General features: G+C 37.0%; 1 protein-coding gene across 1 annotated transcript in view; it reads left to right on the forward strand.

Moving 5' to 3' along the window:
- Positions 1-18320, forward strand: part of LOC142236755 (uncharacterized) — an 825257-nt gene that overhangs the window by 1045 nt on the left and 805892 nt on the right. The gene's annotated exons all lie outside the window — the stretch shown is intronic.

Here is an 18320-nt window from a genome sequence, read left to right on the forward strand (position 1 = left end):
GATTTCGAGTCAAAGACTTTTTTTGGCATTGCCCCACTTTTTGAAAATTCAGGGAAGTTTGGGTGTGGCCACCACACAAAGATCTGCTACTTTATTATCCTACCCTCCACCATAGGAAGGGGGGTATATTAACTTTGTCATTCCGTTTTTAACACGTCGTAATATTGGTCTAAGACCCCATAAAGTACACACAAAAAATATCACCAAAATTTTTCCAATTAAAATCTTAATTGAATTATAAACAAGTATATACGGCCGCAAGTTCGGCCAGGCCGAATCTTATGTACCCACCACCATGGATTGCGTAGAAACTTCTACGAAAGACTGTCGTCCACAATCGAATTACTTGGGTTGTGGTATCTTAAAACTTATTAACATCGTTTTCTAAATTTTGAGTTTGTCCATACGTGGTATATATTAGACAAAAAGGTATGTATAGATAAGTCTACAAATAATTTCGAATTGATATGGACTTTTGCACGGTACGTAGAGAGCTAGAATTTTAATATGGGGTCGCTTATATGTGGGCTAAATATATACAATTATGAACTTGATATGGACCAATTTTTGTGTGATTGGGGATCGATTTATCTGAGGGCCATATATAACTATAGACCGATATGGACCTAGTTAGGCATGGTTGTTAACGACCATATACTAGCACAATGTACCAAATTTCAAGCAGATCGGATGAATTTTGCTTCTCCAAAAGGCACCGGAGGTCAAATCTGGGGATCGGTTTATATGGGGCCTATATATAATTATGGACCGATATCGACCAATTTTTGCATGGGAGTTTGAGGCCATATATTAACACCACGTACCAAATTCCAACTGAATCAGATGAATTTTGGTCTTCCAAGAGGTTCCGGAGGCCAAATGTGGTGATCGGTTTATATGGGGGTTATATATAATTATGAACCGATGTGGACCAATTTTTGCATGGTTGTTAGAGACCATATACTAACATCACGTACCAAATTTCAGCCGGATCGGATGAAATTTGCTTCTCTTAGAGGCCTCGCAAGCCAAATCGGGGGATCGGTTTATATGGGGGCTATATATAATTATGGACCGATGTGGACCAACTTTTGCATGGTTGTTAGAGACCATATACTAACACCATGTACCAAATTTCAGCAGGATCGGATGAAATTTGCTTCTCTTAGAGGCTCCGAAAGCCAAATCGGGGGATCGGTTTATATGGGGTCTATATATAATTATGGACCGATGTGGACCAATTTTTGCACGGTCCTTAGAGATTACATACTAACACCATGTACCAAATTTCAGCCGGATCGGATGAAATTTGCTTCTCTTAGAGGCTTCGCAAACCAAATCGTGGGATCGGTTTATATGGGGGCTATATATAATTATGGACCGATGTGGACCAATTTTTGCATGGTTGTTAGAGACCATATACTAACACCATGTACCAAATTTCAGCCGGATTGGATGAAATTTGCTTCTCTCAGAGGCCTTGCAAGCCAAATCTGGGGATCGGTTTATATGGGGCCTATATATAATTATGGACCGATATCGACCAATTTTTGCATGGGAGTTTGAGGCCATATATTAACACCACGTACCAAATTCCAGATGAATTTTGGTCTTCCAAGAGGTTCCGGAGGCCAAATGTGGTGATCGGTTTATATGGGGGTTATATATAATTATGAACCGATGTAGACCAATTTTTGCATGGTTGTTAGAGACCATATACTAACATCACGTACCAAATTTCAGCCGGATCGGATGAAATTTGCTTCTCTTAGAGGCCTCGCAAGCCAAATCGGGGGATCGGTTTATATGGGGGCTATATATAATTATGGACCGATGTGGACCAACTTTTGCATGGTTGTTAGAGACCATATACTAACACCATGTACCAAATTTCAGCCGGATCGGATGAAATTTCCTTCTCTTAGAGGCCTCGCAAGCCAAATTTGGGGGTCCGTTTATATGGGGGCTATACGTAAAAGTGGACCGATATGGCCCATTTGCAATACCATCCGAACTACATCAATAACAACTCTTTGTGCCAAGTTTCAAGTCGATAGCTTGTTTCGTTCGGAAGTTAGCGTGATTTCAACAGACGGACGGACGGACGGACGGACATGCTCAGATCGACTCAGAATTTCACCACGACCCAGAATATATATACTTTATGGGGTCTTAGAGCAATATTTCGATGTGTTACAAACGGAATGACAAAGTTAATATACCCCCCATCCTATGGTGGTGGGTATAAAAAAAATCAATTAAACATTTAATTGGTTTAACAAATTTTTTAATTGAAACGAAAATCAATGACAGAAATTAATAGCATCAATTAAATTTTTAATTGGATTGAAGACATTTCAATTAAAAACAAGTATATACGACCGTAAGTTCGGCCAGGCTTATGTACCCTCCACCATGGATTGCTTAGAAACTTCTACTGAAGACTGTCATCCACAATCGAATTACTTGGGTTGCGGTAACACTTGCCGATGACAAGGTATCTTAAAACTCCCTAACACCGTCTTCTAAATTGCAAGATAGTCCATACGTGGTATATATTAAACTAAACAACTAAGTAAAGTAGAAAGTCGGGCGGCGCCGACTATATCATACCCTAAACCACCATTACAGAATTAGTAATCATAAGCATTTGTGGGGTAACATATAGGTCAGGGAGATAAACCGCAGTTATATATTTTAGAAAATTAAGGGGTACATGTCTATGGGTGCTTTGTGTCAATCTGACTATAGCTCATAGTCAATGTTGCCAGGGAAAATGTTCGGTTTACCCTACAAGGACAAAAAAAAGTTCCCTACTTTCCCATACATTCCCAAACAATTTTCCCTACTATACTTTTCGTTAAATTTAAAAAAAATTTACAAAACAAAAATGGTTCTAAGTACTTTATTATCTTAAAACATGAATATGCAACGTATATAACTTAGAATATAAATTTGTATTACCACCACGGTTGCCACAGTTGGTAGAATTCTACCCAAATTAGTAACCTTTTTAAATCTCTATAAAAATAAAAATTTGGAAAAAGTTTCTATAAACAAATTTTTGTGAGAAATTTTTCTATAGAAATAAAATTTTGACAATAAATTCTATAGAAATAAAATTTTGAGAAAAAATTCCACAGAAATAAAATTTTGAGAAAATATTTTATAGAAATAATATTTTGAAAAAAATTTCTATAGAAATACTATTTTGACAAAATGTTCTATAGAAATAAAATGTTGACAAAATTTTCTACAGGAATAAAGTATACCACACATTATTAAAGATCAAGTCTTGCCGGCTTCTAATTTCCTCCTCTAGAGCCACCAAAATGTAAAAATTATTACAAATTATGTTGAGTGGAAATGTCCTACATTGTGGGCATACGTCCCTACAAGACGCTAAATATTAGAAAAACCCTACATATAGGGAATTTCCCCTACTTCTAGCAACACTGGCTGTGTTGATATTGCACCTACGGAGTTAGTATGCCACTAATATTGAGCCCATTATTAAAAAAGAGAAAATCGTTAAATTAGTGTGGGTAATAAATACAAATTTCTAAAAATCGAGCAATATTCTTATGTAAGAGTTACAAGTACGTATAAGAACGATCGGCTAGTACATCAAAATTTGAAATTTGAGTAACATTGATTAATAAATAAGAGTACTATGGTCAAATTTGGGAAAATCGAGCGATGCATATATATGGAAGCTATATCTAAATGTGAACCAAATTGCATAATATTTTGCGGGTTTTTATTAATACCACAAAAGGTTACCTTGTGCAAGATTTGAGTAAGATCAGTTAAGAAATGGGGCTTGTATGGTCAAACATAAGGTTATTAGGGGCGAATTTTTCAAAATCGGGTGATACATATATGGGAGCTATATCTACATCTGAACCGATTTCGATGAAATTTTGCACATATAGTTAGTACTATAGAGGACTGAATCTAGCCAACTTTTAGTAAGATCGGTTAATAAATAAGGGTTCTATGGCCAAATTTGGGAAAATCGGGCTATATATATATATATATATATATATATATATATATATATATATATATATATATATATATATATATATATATATATATATATATATATATATATATATATATATATATATATATATATATATATATATATATATATATATATATATATATATATATATATATATATATATATATATATATATATATATATATATATATATATATATATATATATATATATATATATATATATATATGGGAGCTATATCTAAATCTGAACCGATTTCGATGATTTTTTGCACATATAGTAAGTGCTATAGAAGACTACATTTAGCCAAATTTGGGTCAGATCGGTTAATAAATAAGGGTTTTATGGCCAAATTTAGAAAAATCGGGCGGTACATATATATGGGAGCTATATCTAAATCTGAACCAATTTCGATGATTTTTTGCACATATAGTAAGTGCTAAAGAAGACTACATTTAGCCAAATTTGGGTCAGATCGGTTGATAAATAAGAGCTTTGGGGCCAAATTTGGGAAAATCGGGCGATACATATATATGGGAGCTATATCTAAATCTGAACCGATTTGGATGAAATTTTGCAGACTTGAAGGGCGATGGAAAAGATTACCTTTTGCCAAATTCGGTGACGACGCGTTTGCAAAAACGCGCAACGTGACCCCATTTGTCGAAATCGGACGATACATATATATGGGAGCTATATCTAAATTTGATCCGATTTCTTCCAAATTAAATAGCGTTTGTCCTTGTGCCCAAAAAACTCCCTCTACCAAATTTCATCAAAATCGGTTAATAATTGCGACCGGAATCCTGTGAACAACAAATACATGGACAGACGGTCGGACGGACACTAAGTGCTAGATCGACTCAGGAGGTGATTCTGAGTCGGTCGATATATATTTTATGGGGTCTAAAATCAATATTTCTGGTAGGCACATTTTTTGGCCGATCAAACTTATTATACCCAAACCACTATAAAAAGGCCGATTAAATACGTATATACACGCAAAAAAATAATTCTTTCCTCCCAAACGAAATTTTAGACAAACAAAGTTCGTTTCTCATTTGCTTTTCGCTGTAAGGAAGTGTATTTGGAAGAAAAGTATATACTTTTTGTGATAAACGTTTATTCTTTTCCAGGATGTAAAAACAATTTCATAAAGACTAACTCAAAAAAAAAAAAATTTTTCTGGCTAATTGCATTTTCCCTCACATCTTTCTCACTTCCACGAAGATTTTTAGTTCTTAACACCTTTTTCTGTAATACAAACAATGTAGAAAAAATTATACGATTTTATAAATTTTTTAAATTTTTTTACCTTTCGCCTGGACGGAGAATCGAACCGCGGACCATGCACTTTGTAAGCCAACACACTAACCACTGAGCTATGTACCTGTTATGGTCATCAATAGATAAATATCCATATAAGTTATATTTATATAGCATAGCTTGCGGCGCCCACGAACCGAATAAACAAAGTTTATTTAACAGAAACAAACATTTAGTTTGGCATCGTGGAGCAGTGGTTGCTACGTCTGACTCTCATGCCAAGGGTCGTGGGTTCGATCCCTGCTTCGACCAAAGTTTTTTTTTTTTTTTTACATACATTCTACATATGTTCGGAAGATTCCGAAAAAAATGTTCAACATTACATTGTACTATATTAAATTTTGAACTGTAAAATGTGTTTTATTAAAGACCAAAAGTCAGAAAAGAACAGTGTTTGATATAAACGAAATGGACTCTGTTGTTGTTTCAAAAATAACTTTTTTTTATTGAAAAAATAAAAACTTTGTAACAAACGAATTTTTTTGGTGATAAAAGTTTAAAATTTTCGAAGCAATTCAAAAAACTCTAACAAAAGAAAAACGTTTTCGGTACACGTTTTCCAAACGTTTTTTTTCTTTGCGTGTAATTAAGTTTGACAAAATTTTCTATAGAAATAAAATTTTGACAAAAGCTTCTATAGAAATAAACTTTGACAACATTTTCTATAGAAGTACAATTTTGACAAAATTTTCAATAGAATTAAAATTTTGACAACATTCTCTATAGAAATGAAATTTTGACAAAATTTTCTATTTTGTCAAAAATTTCTATAGAAATAAAATTTGACAAAATTTTCTATAGGAATAAAATTTTGACAAAATTTTCTATAGAAATAAAATTTTGGTAGATTACTTTTTGGCTCGAGTGGCAACCATGATTATGGACCGGTATGGACCAATTTTTGTGTGATTGGGGATCGAATATATACAACTATAGACCGATATGGATCAATTTTGGCATGGTTATTAGCGGCCATATACTGACACCACGTTCGAAATTTCAACCGGATCGGATGAATTTTGCTCCTCCAAGAGGCTGCGGAGATCAAATCTGGGTATCGATTTATGGTTGTTAGAGACCATATACTAACACCACGTACCAAATTTCAACCGGATCGGATGAAATTTGCTCCTCCAAGAAACTGCGGAGGTAAAAACAGGGGATCGGTTTATATGGGGACTATATACATATAATTATGAACCATTTTTGCATGGTTATTGGAGACCATATACTAACACCACGTACCCAATTTCAACCGGATCAGATGAAATTTGCCAAGAGGCTCTGTAGGTCAAATCTGGGGATCGATTTATATGGGGGCTATATATAATTATGGACCGATATGGACCAATTTTTGCATGGTTATTAGAGACCATACTAACATCACGTACCAAATTTCAACCGGATCGGATGAAGTTTGCTCCTTTAAGAGGCTTCGGAGGTCAAATCTTGGGATCGGTTTATATGGGGGCTATATATAATTATGGACCGATGTGGACCAAAGTTTCAAGTCGATAGCTTGTTTCGTTCGGAAGTTAGCGTGATTTCAACAGACGAACGGACGGACATGCTTAGATCGACTCAGAATTTCACCACGACCCAGAATATAACATATATACTTTATGGGGTCTAAGAGCAATATTTCGATGTGTTACAAACGGAATGACAAAAATAATATACCCCCATCCGTTGGTGGAGGGAATAAAAATCACTCATTTGCAGACAAAGAGTGCCATCTTCGGTATGCAGACAAACCACAGCGCTGTGAATTCACATAAGACGTCTATACTTTTCTTCGTCTATGGTGGCACCACTCATTTGCAGACGAAAAAGTGTCATCTACGGTGTGCAAACCAACTCTGTGAATTGACATGAGATGTCCATACATTTTCTTGTTCTATGGTGTAACCCATTTTGCACTGTAGCTAGTCTACGGTCTTTCGGTCTTGCGATTGGTAACACCCCGTCAATCGAATGTTTACATTTTGGGTATTTTTTTACCAATCGAATTCACTATAAATTTAATCTGATTTTTTTTTTTTCAAAATTCAATAGCATTCGTCCTTGTCCCAAAAACAAGCCATAGTATACTAAATTGCATCAAAATCGGTTAAGAATTGCGAGCGGAATCCTGCGAACAACAAATAATTACATGGACGGACAGACAGACGGATGGAGGTGATTCTGAGTCGATCGGTATATATTTTATGGGGTCTAAAATCAATATTTCTTCTAGGCACATTTTTTGGCAGATCAAAGTTATTATACCCTGATGTGGTTTAAGGTTCAAATAGTTGGCAATGTTATTAATAGACCACGATTCTATCGATGAGGGGAAAAGTGGACTCGAGTATCTTTATTTTAATCATTGCTGTCTGAAATACAGATATTGTACATAACACGTTGGCATAGTAAAATCAGTACGGAAATATCTGATTTCGTATACAATATCTGCTTTGAAGTGTATCTTCAATGGAAAAGCAATTTATTTTTCATTCATATGCAAGAAATGTAGATTCTTGCATATGAATGGTGTAAAAACAGATTTCCTCAAACAAAGTTATCGAAAAGTAAATCTCGCTCTTAGGATTTTATGGCTTTAGATGGTCCAAAAAAAAAAAAACAAAAGCAATGTCTATTTCAATTTCCAATCGCATTTTTCTTCTAAATCATTCATGTGCCAAACGATTATCACATTTCCTTAAAGCAACTCTAATTGTTGACCTGTGTCCTGTGAGATGGGAATTTGTCTTTGGTGGACTGATACTTAATATTTTACATCGTATTTTCTTTTTGCAGTTATTCACATTAGATTGAAATGTCTCATTTATATGGAAATTCATGTGCATTCACATGGTCTTTAGATTGTGTGTGTGTGTAAGGAGGCGAATGGTTGCCCTAAGGATATCACCAGATGGCTATACATATTGTGTGGAGGTGTTGCTCTCTTTCTGGCTCTATTATGGTATCTCCATATGCTATATAACAGGGTTTTCGTGTCATTCAAATTTCCCCAATTTATTATAGAGAATAGAATTTGAAGATGAAATTTCAGTAATGGCACAAGAACACAGATTTCTCTTAAAAAATATATATAATAAGCAAAATGTAAAAAAAAATCTACATACAAATTAAAAAAAAAAAATTTCTTTGCAAAAATAGTGCTTGTATCTTAAAAGATACCGTACACATTAAGCTAAATTTTTATACCCTCCACCATAGGATGGGGGGTATATTAACTTTGTCATTCCGTTTGTAACACATCGAAATATTGCTCTAAGACCCCATTAAGTATATATATTTTGGGTCGTGGTGAAATTCTGAGTCGCTCTGAGAATGTCCGTCCGTCTGTTGAAATCACGCTAACTTCCGAACGAAACAAGCTATCGACTTGAAACTTGGCACAAATAGTTGTATTGATGTAGGTCGGATGGTATTGCAAATGGGCCATATCGGTCCACTTTTACGTATAGCCCCCATATAAACGGACCCTCAGATTTGGCTTGCAGAGCCTCTAACAGATGCATATTTCATCCAATCCGGCTGAAATTTGGTACATCGTGTTGGTATATGGTCTCTAACAACCATGCAAAAATTGGTCCACATCGGTCCACAATTATATATAGCCCCCATATAAACCGATCCTCAGATTTGGCTTGCGGAGCCTCAAAGAGAAGCAAATTTCATCCAATCTTGCTGAAATTTGGTACATGGTGTTCGTATATGGTCTCTAACAACCGTGCCAGAATTGGTCCATATCGGTCCATAATTATATATAGTCCCCATATAAACCGTTCTCCAGATTTAAACTCCGGAGCCTCTTGGAGGAGCAAAATTCATCCGATGCGGTTCAAATTTGGAATGTGGTGTTAGTATATGGCCGCTAACAACCGTACCAAAATTGGTCCATATCAGTCTATAGTTATATATAGCCGATCCCCAATCACACAAAAATTGGTCCATATCGGTTCATAATCATGGTTGTCACTGGAGCAAAAAAAATCTACCAAAATTTTATTTCTATAGAAGATTTTGTCAAAATTTTATTTCTATAGAAAATTTTGTCATACTGAGTTATAGACGTATTTAATCGGTCTTTTTTGATTTAATGTATACCACGTATGGACTTACTTACAATTTAAAAGACGGTGTTAGGAGGTTTTAAGATACCTTGCCATCGGCAAACGTTACCGCAACTCAAGTAATTCGATTGTGGATGGCAGTGTTTAGAAGAATTTTCTACGCAATCCATGGTGGAGGGTACATAAGCTTCGGCGTGGACGAACTTACGGCCGTATATACTTGTTTTTTTTTTTTCAAACAAACAATTTAGTAGAGAATAGATTTATTTTTACACTACACTGATTTTTTACAGCACACTTATCTCTCATAAATATTAATTAATCTCCAATTTGTAGGATGTTGAATTTTCGGGAAAAAATTTTGATTTTAAATTTTGGTTTCAAATTACACAGAAGTACTATAGGTTTTCCGAAAAACCATATTTTTTTGAAACTGCGCTATGATGTTTTAAATGCAACAAACTTGATTTCGGAAAATTCGTTGAAAATTTTTGATTTTTAAAAATTTATCTTAAAAGATACAGTGCGCATTTAAGGCTTAAATGAACACAGACAACAAGAATATACGGCCGAATCTTATGTTCCCTCAACCATGGATTACGTAGAAACTTCTACTAAAGTCGGTCATACACAATTTAATTACTTGGGTTGAGGCCGATGGCAAGGCATCATAAATCTTCTTAACATCATCTTCTAAATTGTAAGTCAGTCCATGCGGGATATATATTCGACAAAAGAAATGTCGATTAAATACGTATATATTCAGTTCTTGACCGGTATATATAGGGAAGAAATAATTACGAACCGATATGAACTTTTGTGCGGTAATTATAGAGCCACATTTCTAATATGGCGGTCGCTTTATATGGGGGCTATATACAATTATGATCACGAGTCTAACAAAAATGGCAGATTTTTTTACTGTTTGGTAGATTGGTAGAATTCTTGCTGTTTTGAAAGATTTTGCAAAATATTCCTCTCCAACTATGAAATGCTTCATAAATTTTCTATAGAAATAACATTTTGACAAAATTATCTACAGAAATTAAATTCTGACAAAATTTTCTATAGAAATAAAATTTTTACAAAATTTTCTATAGAAATAAAATTTTGACAAAATTTTCTATAGAAAAAAATTTTTGACAAAATTTTGTATAGAAATTATATTTTGACAAAATTTCATAAAAACATAAAATGTTGACCAAATTTTCTATAGAAATTACATTTTAACAAAATTTTCTATGGATCTATAAAATGTTGACAAAATTTTCTATGGGAATAAAATTATTTTTGGGTCGAGTGGCAATCGTGATTTTTCTGTGATTGGAGATCGGTTTATTTGGGGACTATATATAATATAGATCGATACGGACCAATTTTGGCATGGTTGTTATCGGCCATACACTAGTGAAATGAACCACATTTCAACCCGATCGGATGAACTTTACTCCTTTAAGAGGCTCCGGGGGTCAAACCTGGGGATCGGTTTATATGGGGGCTATATATAATTATGAACCGATATGGACCAACTTTTGCATGGTTGTTAGAAACCATATGCTAACACCACGTAGTAAGTTCCAACCGGATGGGATGAATTTTGCTTCTCGAAGAGGCTCCGGAGGTCAAATCTGGGAATCGGTTCATATAAGGGCTATATAACCCAGCAAAAAAAGCGTCGCCAAAAAAGTCATGACAATGTTCTTTTCGGATCCTGAAGTAGTGCAAAACTTTTGCATAATACCGGTAACGATATAAATCGAGCATGTATAATTGCTAAAAACGAACTAAACTTGTTTCTGCTTCCTTCATTGAGCAATGCAGACACTGTCGTAGCCAGTCTAGAGATATCCACATGCAAATATTGGGTATCTTCGGTCTACATGGGACATGATAGGGATATGCCACCCTGTGCCGTTAAGACCTTAGTTGAGGAGTCACTAAAAACAAAGACAAAACTCATTATGGGATGCGATGCAAATGCACATCATAGTATTTGGGGAAGTAGTGATACTAATGCAAGGGGAGAGTCGCTAATAGAGTTTATTTTGCGTACTAACCTGGTAGTTTGCAATAAGGGAGATGCACCAACCTTCGTCACCAGGAACAGACAAGAGGTTTTGGACGTAACGTTGACCTCTCCGGAACTGAATGATAAGATATCTGAGTGGCAAGTTTTGAGGGAACATAGCTTCTCAGATCATCGCTACATCAGTTTCAGATTGGCTGTTCGTACTTCAAAGACCATATTTCCGCCAAATGTTAGGAAAGCTGATTGGAATAGGTATAGGGAATCGTTCAATTTGATGATACCGGAAGTGCCGGAGACAAATATGGGCACTGTGCAAGATATCGAACACGCAGTGGAGCGGATTACTAAGGCCTTCAACATTTCACTGAAAGCTGCATGCCCTAGAGGAAAGCCAAGGGGAAAAAATCGGCCGCCATGGTGGACTACGGAGTTAAGTAATATGAGGAAATCCTGCAGGAAGCTCTTTAACAAAGCAAAGCCCACAAGAGCTCCGGAGGATTGGGACACTTACAAGATGAATCTGAGAGAATATAAAAGAGAACTGAGAAGATCTCAACAAAACTCTTGGGATGATTACTGTAGCAGTATTGAGAATACGTCAGAGGCTTCCAGACTACGGAAGGTACTAGCATCCACTAACACCGCTCCAGGTTTCATTAAAACATCGGAGGGAAATTGGACAACGTCCAGTGAGGAGACGTTGGAGGTACTTTTGGACACACACTTCCCTGGAAATCAGACGGTTGAACCATGTTCCGGCGGTGTAACAGAGGCTCAGCGATCATTTCCTATCGAGGAAATTGTGTCGGAATCTAGAATAAAATGGGCTTTAAATAGCTTTAGACCATTCAAATCCCCCGGACCTGATGGAATTACTCCGGCGGAGTTACAGTCAGTGGCTGGAAGAATTATCCCCTGGTTGACGGTGATATATAAACAATGTGTAAACTTAGCATATATTCCAGAAAAGTGGAGGGAAACAAAAGTCGTCTTCATACCTAAAGCAGGAAAAGCCTCTCACTCGAGTGCGAAGGATTTCCGACCAATCAGCTTATCCTCATTCCTACTTAAGACCCTGGAGAGGATGATAGACATGTATCTTAGAACTACCGTGGATTCAGGTTTGCTCTCGAAACGACAGCATGCATACTCGAAGGGCAGGTCTACTGAGACCGCATTGCATGAACTGGTCAGCTTTATTGAAAGCTCACTATCTGTCAAAGAATACACAATCGTGGCGTTTCTAGACATCGAAGGGGCGTTCAATAATATCTATCCGAGCTCGATATTAAATGGACTGACAACTCTGAATGTTGATCCAGGTATTCTTAGGCTGTTAGACGAACTTCTAATGAAGAGACGTATTTCAGCCACACTAGGGCAAGCAAACATACAAAGGTATGTGAACAGAGGCACTCCCCAAGGAGGAGTTCTATCACCTCTTCTTTGGAATGTTGCTATAAACAACCTTCTGGTTTCTCTAGAAAAAGAAAGGATAAAAGTGGTGGCATACGCAGATGATGTGGCGCTAGCAGTCAGGGGAAAATTCCCATCCACAATCAGAGATATTATACAGAGAGCTTTCCGGATGACTGAGAAATGGGCGAAAGATAATGGTCTTGGTGTAAATCCAGCAAAGACAGAAATAGTCATGTACTGCAAAGATCGCAAAACTCCCACGGTTAGGCCCATTTCCTTAGGGGGTACTGAAATTCCCTTTGGTGAGTGTGCAAAATACCTTGGCGTTATTTTGGACAGGAAGCTGAATTTTAGGCTTAATATTGAAGAGAGGGCGAGAAAAGCCACGGTAGCTTTGTACTCGTGCAAAAAGGCAATAGGGAAAAAGTGGGGACTAAGACCAAAAATTGTGCATTGGCTATACACGGCAGTGGTTAGACCTATAATGCTATATGGTGTTGTAGTCTGGTGGCCGGCACTTCAGAAACCGACTTGTTTAGATAAAGTTCAGCGTATGGCGAGCTTATGTATCTCAGGCGCATTTAGTAAGACAGGAACAGACTCCCTTAATGTCATGCTACATCTATTGCCTTTAGACATTTTGGCCAAACAGTCAGCTGCAACAACGGCTGTGCGGTTGCGCGAGCTATCGCTGTGGTCGGAAAAAATGTACGGTCATAGTTCGGTCCTCAAAGTAATGCCAGATGTGCCTAACGTAGTGGATTACACCCTGGCAAAACCACTTTTCGACAAAAAGTTTGAAACTCTAATTCCCAACAGTGAGGCGTGGTGTACACAGACCCCGGGAAATAAAAGATATATAGATTTCTATACTGATGGCTCCAAATTGAATGGACAAATGGGGTTCGGAGTATATTCTAAAGATCTGGAAATTCGAATAGCGAAAAGATTACCTAATCACTGTAGTGTTTTTCAGGCTGAAATATTGGCAATAAGAGAGGTGGTGAATAGGCTGAGGAGTAATGTTCCAACAAATATTGGCATTAATATATACTCAGACAGTCAACCTGCAATAAAATCCTTGGACTCTGTGTTCCTTAACTCAAAAACGGCCATAGACTGCCGCAAATCTCTCAACGAGATGGCTGAGCAGTACAATATTCACCTAATATGGGTGCCTGGTCATGGGAACATACCGGGGAACTGTGAAGCAGATGTGTTAGCAAGGCTAGGAACTACCTTACATATTCCAGGGGAACTAGAATCTGTTGGTATGCCTCTGGCCACCTGCAAGCTCTTACTGCGTGAGAAGGCTGTTATGATGGCCAATATTCGATGGGAAAATTGCAAGGGTTGTAACGACACCAAGCAAATATGGCCCCATTTAAACTTAAACCGCACACTAGATATGCTAGTGTTCTCAAGGCGTCAGATAGCACTCCTAATATCTGCTATAACGGGTCGCTGCCTGATAGGCGAATTTGCAAAAACTATAGGTGCGAAGTATAATGACTATTGTATAAGCTGTCATGACGTGGAGGAAAAGGAATCAATTAAACACCTCTTGTGTGAGTGTCCTGCTTTTTGTGTAAGGCGTAAGCGAATTTTAGGAGCATATAGCTTTAGATTACTGGCTGACCTGGAAAACGTTAACTTAAGCAGTTTGTTAATGTTTTTGGAGCAATCTGGTTGGTTCCACAAAAGTTAATAATAGAGAAGGTTCAGTGGTTAAGACTAGAAGTGCCCATATGTAATAGGTACTTTTAGTTAAATGTGGTATCACAATGGACTAATAGTCTAAGTGAGCCTGAAATTTAATCGGGCTGCCACTTTAACCTAACCTTAACCTAACCTAGTGCAAAATTGACGCAGAAGCGATGAATTTAACATGGGCTTGTCATAGGATGGAACTCCTCCATTTCAGCAGCCGGTGTGATCCGAATTCAATGTTTTGGATGTAAATTAAAAAATTCTGTGATATTTTGTCAAATAAATAATTTGTATAATTTTTTATAATTTTTAATGGATTCTAACACTTGTCGGAAACGTTTGACCTCAAATATTTTCAAAATTTCACAATTTTTCAGATTGGATTTAGCATTTTTTTTTCGACAAAATTTAAATGATTTGTACCATTTTATGAATTCTTACTCTGTTTTTAACCTATTTGAAACAAAACAAGTATATACGGCCGTAAGTTCGGCCAGTCCGAATCTTATGTACCCTCCACCATGGATTGCGTAGAAACTTCTACGAAAGACTGTGATCCACAAATTTCAACTCACATGGTTGTTAAATATCATATACTACCATCACGTACCAAATTTCAACCAGATCGGATGAATTTTGCTTCCCCAAAAGGCACCGGAGGTCAAATCTGGGGATCGGTTTATATGGGAGCTATATATTATTATGGACTGATAGGAATCAATTCCTATATGGTTGCTGGATACCCTATACTAACATCACGTACCAAATTTCAACCGAATGGGAAGAATTTTGCTCTTCCAAGGTGCTCCGGAGGTCAAATCTGGGGTTCGGTTTATATGGGGCTTATATATAATTATGGACCGATATCGATCAATTTTTGCATGGGTGTTTGAGGCCATATATTAACATCACGTACCAAATTTCAAGTGAATCAGATGAATTTTGGTCTTCCAAGAGGCTCCGGAGGTCAAATCTGGTGATCGGTTTATATGGGGGCTATATATAATTATGGACCGATATGGACCAATTTTTGCATGGTTGTTAGAGACCATATACTAACACCATGTACCAAATTTCAACCGGATCGGATGAAACTTGCTTCTCTTAGAGACTTCGCAAGCCAAATCGGGGGATCGGTTTCTATGGGGCCTATATATAATTATGGACCGATATGGACCGATTTTTGCATGGTTGTTAGAGACCATATGCTAACACCATGTACCAAATTTCAGCCGGATCGGATGAAATTTGCTTCTCTTAGAGCAATCGCAAGCCAAATTTGGGGGTCCGTTTATATGGGGGCTATACGTAAAAGTGGACCGATATGGTCTAATTTTTGCATGGTTGTTCGAGACCATATACTAACACCATGTACCAAATTTCAGTCGGATCAGATGAAATTTAGAGGCCTCGCAAGCCAAATCGGGGGATCGGTTTATATGAGGGCTATATGTAATTATGGACCGATATGGACTAATTTTTTTATGGTTGTTAGAGACCATATACTAACACCATATACCAAATTTCAGCCAGATCGGATGAAATTTGCTTCTCTTAGAGCAATCGCAAGCCAAATTTGGGGGTCCGTTTATATGGGGGCTATACGTAAAAGTGGACCGATATGGCCCATTTGCAATACCATCCGACCTACATCAATAACAACTAAAGGGTGATTTGTTAAGAGCTTGATAACTTTTTTTTAAAAAAAAACGCATAAAATTTGCAAAATCTCATCGGTTCTTTATTTGAAACGTTAGATTGGTCCATGACATTTACTTTTTGAAGATAATTTCATTTAAATGTTGACCGCGGCTGCGTCTTAGGTGGTCCATTCGGAAAGTCCAATTTTGGGCAACTTTTTCGAGCATTTCGGCCGGAATAGCCCGAATTTCTTCGGAAATGTTGTCTTCCAAAGCTGGAATAGTTGCTGGCTTATTTCTGTAGACTTTAGACTTGACGTAGCCCCACAAAAAATAGTCTAAAGGCGTCAAATCGCATGATCTTGGTGGCCAACTTACCGGTCCATTTCTTGAGATGAATTGTTCTCCGAAGTTTTCCCTCAAAATGGCCATAGAATCGCGAGCTGTGTGGCATGTAGCGCCATCTTGTTGAAACCACATGTCAACCAAGTTCAATTCTTCCATTTTTGGCAACAAAAAGTTTGTTAGCATCGGACGATAGCGATCGCCATTCACCGTAACGTTGCGTCCAACAGCATCTTTGAAAAAATACGGTCCAATGATTCCACCAGCGTACAAACCACACCAAACAGTGAATTTTTCGGGATGCATGGGCAGTTCTTGAACGGCTTCTGGTTGCTCTTCACTCCAAATGCGGCAATTTTGCTTATTTACGTAGCCATTCAACCAGAAATGAGCCTCATCGCTGAACAAAATTTGTCGATAAACACATTTCGAACCGAACACTGATTTTGGTAATAAAATTCAATGATTTGCAAGCGTTGCTCGCTAGTAAGTCTATTCATGATGAAATGTCAAAGCATACTGAGCATCTTTCTCTTTGACACCATGTCTGAAATCCCACGTGATCTGTCAAATACTAATGCATGAAAATCCTAACCTCAAAAGAATCACCCTTTACTTGTGCCAAGTTTCCAGTCGATAGCTTGTTTCGTTCGGAAGTTAGCGTGATTTCAACAGTCGGACGGACGGACGGACATGCTCAGATCGACTCAGAATTTCACCACGACCCAGAATATATATACTTTATGGGGTCTTAGAGCAATATTTCGATGTGTTACAAACGGAATGACAAATTTAATATACCACCATCCTATGGTGGAGGGTATAAAAAGTTAAAATTACCCATTAAAAGTATGAAACAAGTATATACAGCAGTAAGTTCGGCCGGGCCGAATCTTCAATACCCACCACCATGAATCAAATATTAGGGTTTCCTTTGAAATGCCAGGGGTTTGAGGACAGACCAAGCAGAGCAGTTCAACCAGTACACTTCCCGAAGATAAATTTAAAGATTTTACCTATGAAGACTATATCAGATTCTCGATTTATACGAAACGTTTTTGTTTGAGTTTTAGAGGAATCATTAACATCTCTTGTAAGTGTGCAAGAAAATTATAAAATAACGTCTTGATTTGAAATCTTAAATCTGTAGATTTTCACCCAAAAAGTAAAATCTGGAAATTTTACATTGAGTTTCAAGCAATTTTCATGATCAGTGCGCCTTCTATACCCTCAAGAAGTGAAATCGGTCTATATGGAGGCATTATCAAATGTACCGATAAAAACTTAATCCGATACACGTTTTTGTGAGCCTAAAATACCAGAATATTTACGATTTCAGGCAAATCGGATAAAAACTACGGTTTCTAGAAACCCAAGGGGTTAAATCGGGAGATCGTTCTTATGGGGGCTATACTAAAATATGGACCGATACTCACCGTTTTCAGCACACCTCTTTATGGCCCGAAAATATCTCTAGATTTCAGATTTCAGGCAAATTGGATAAAAACTACGGTTTCTATAAGACCAAGACCCCAAATCGAGAGATCGGTTTATATGGGGACCATACCAAAACATGGACCGATGCTCATCATTTTTGGCACACCTCTTTATGGTTCTAGAATACCTCTAGATTTCGAATTTCAGGTAAATTGAATAAAAACTGCGGATTGTAGAAGCTCAAGAAGTAAAATCGGGAGATCGGTCTATATGGGGGCTATACCAAAACATGCAGCGATACT

The sequence above is a fragment of the Haematobia irritans genome, chromosome 4, assembly GCF_050003625.1.
Source record: "Haematobia irritans isolate KBUSLIRL chromosome 4, ASM5000362v1, whole genome shotgun sequence".
NCBI lineage: Eukaryota > Metazoa > Arthropoda > Insecta > Diptera > Muscidae > Haematobia > Haematobia irritans.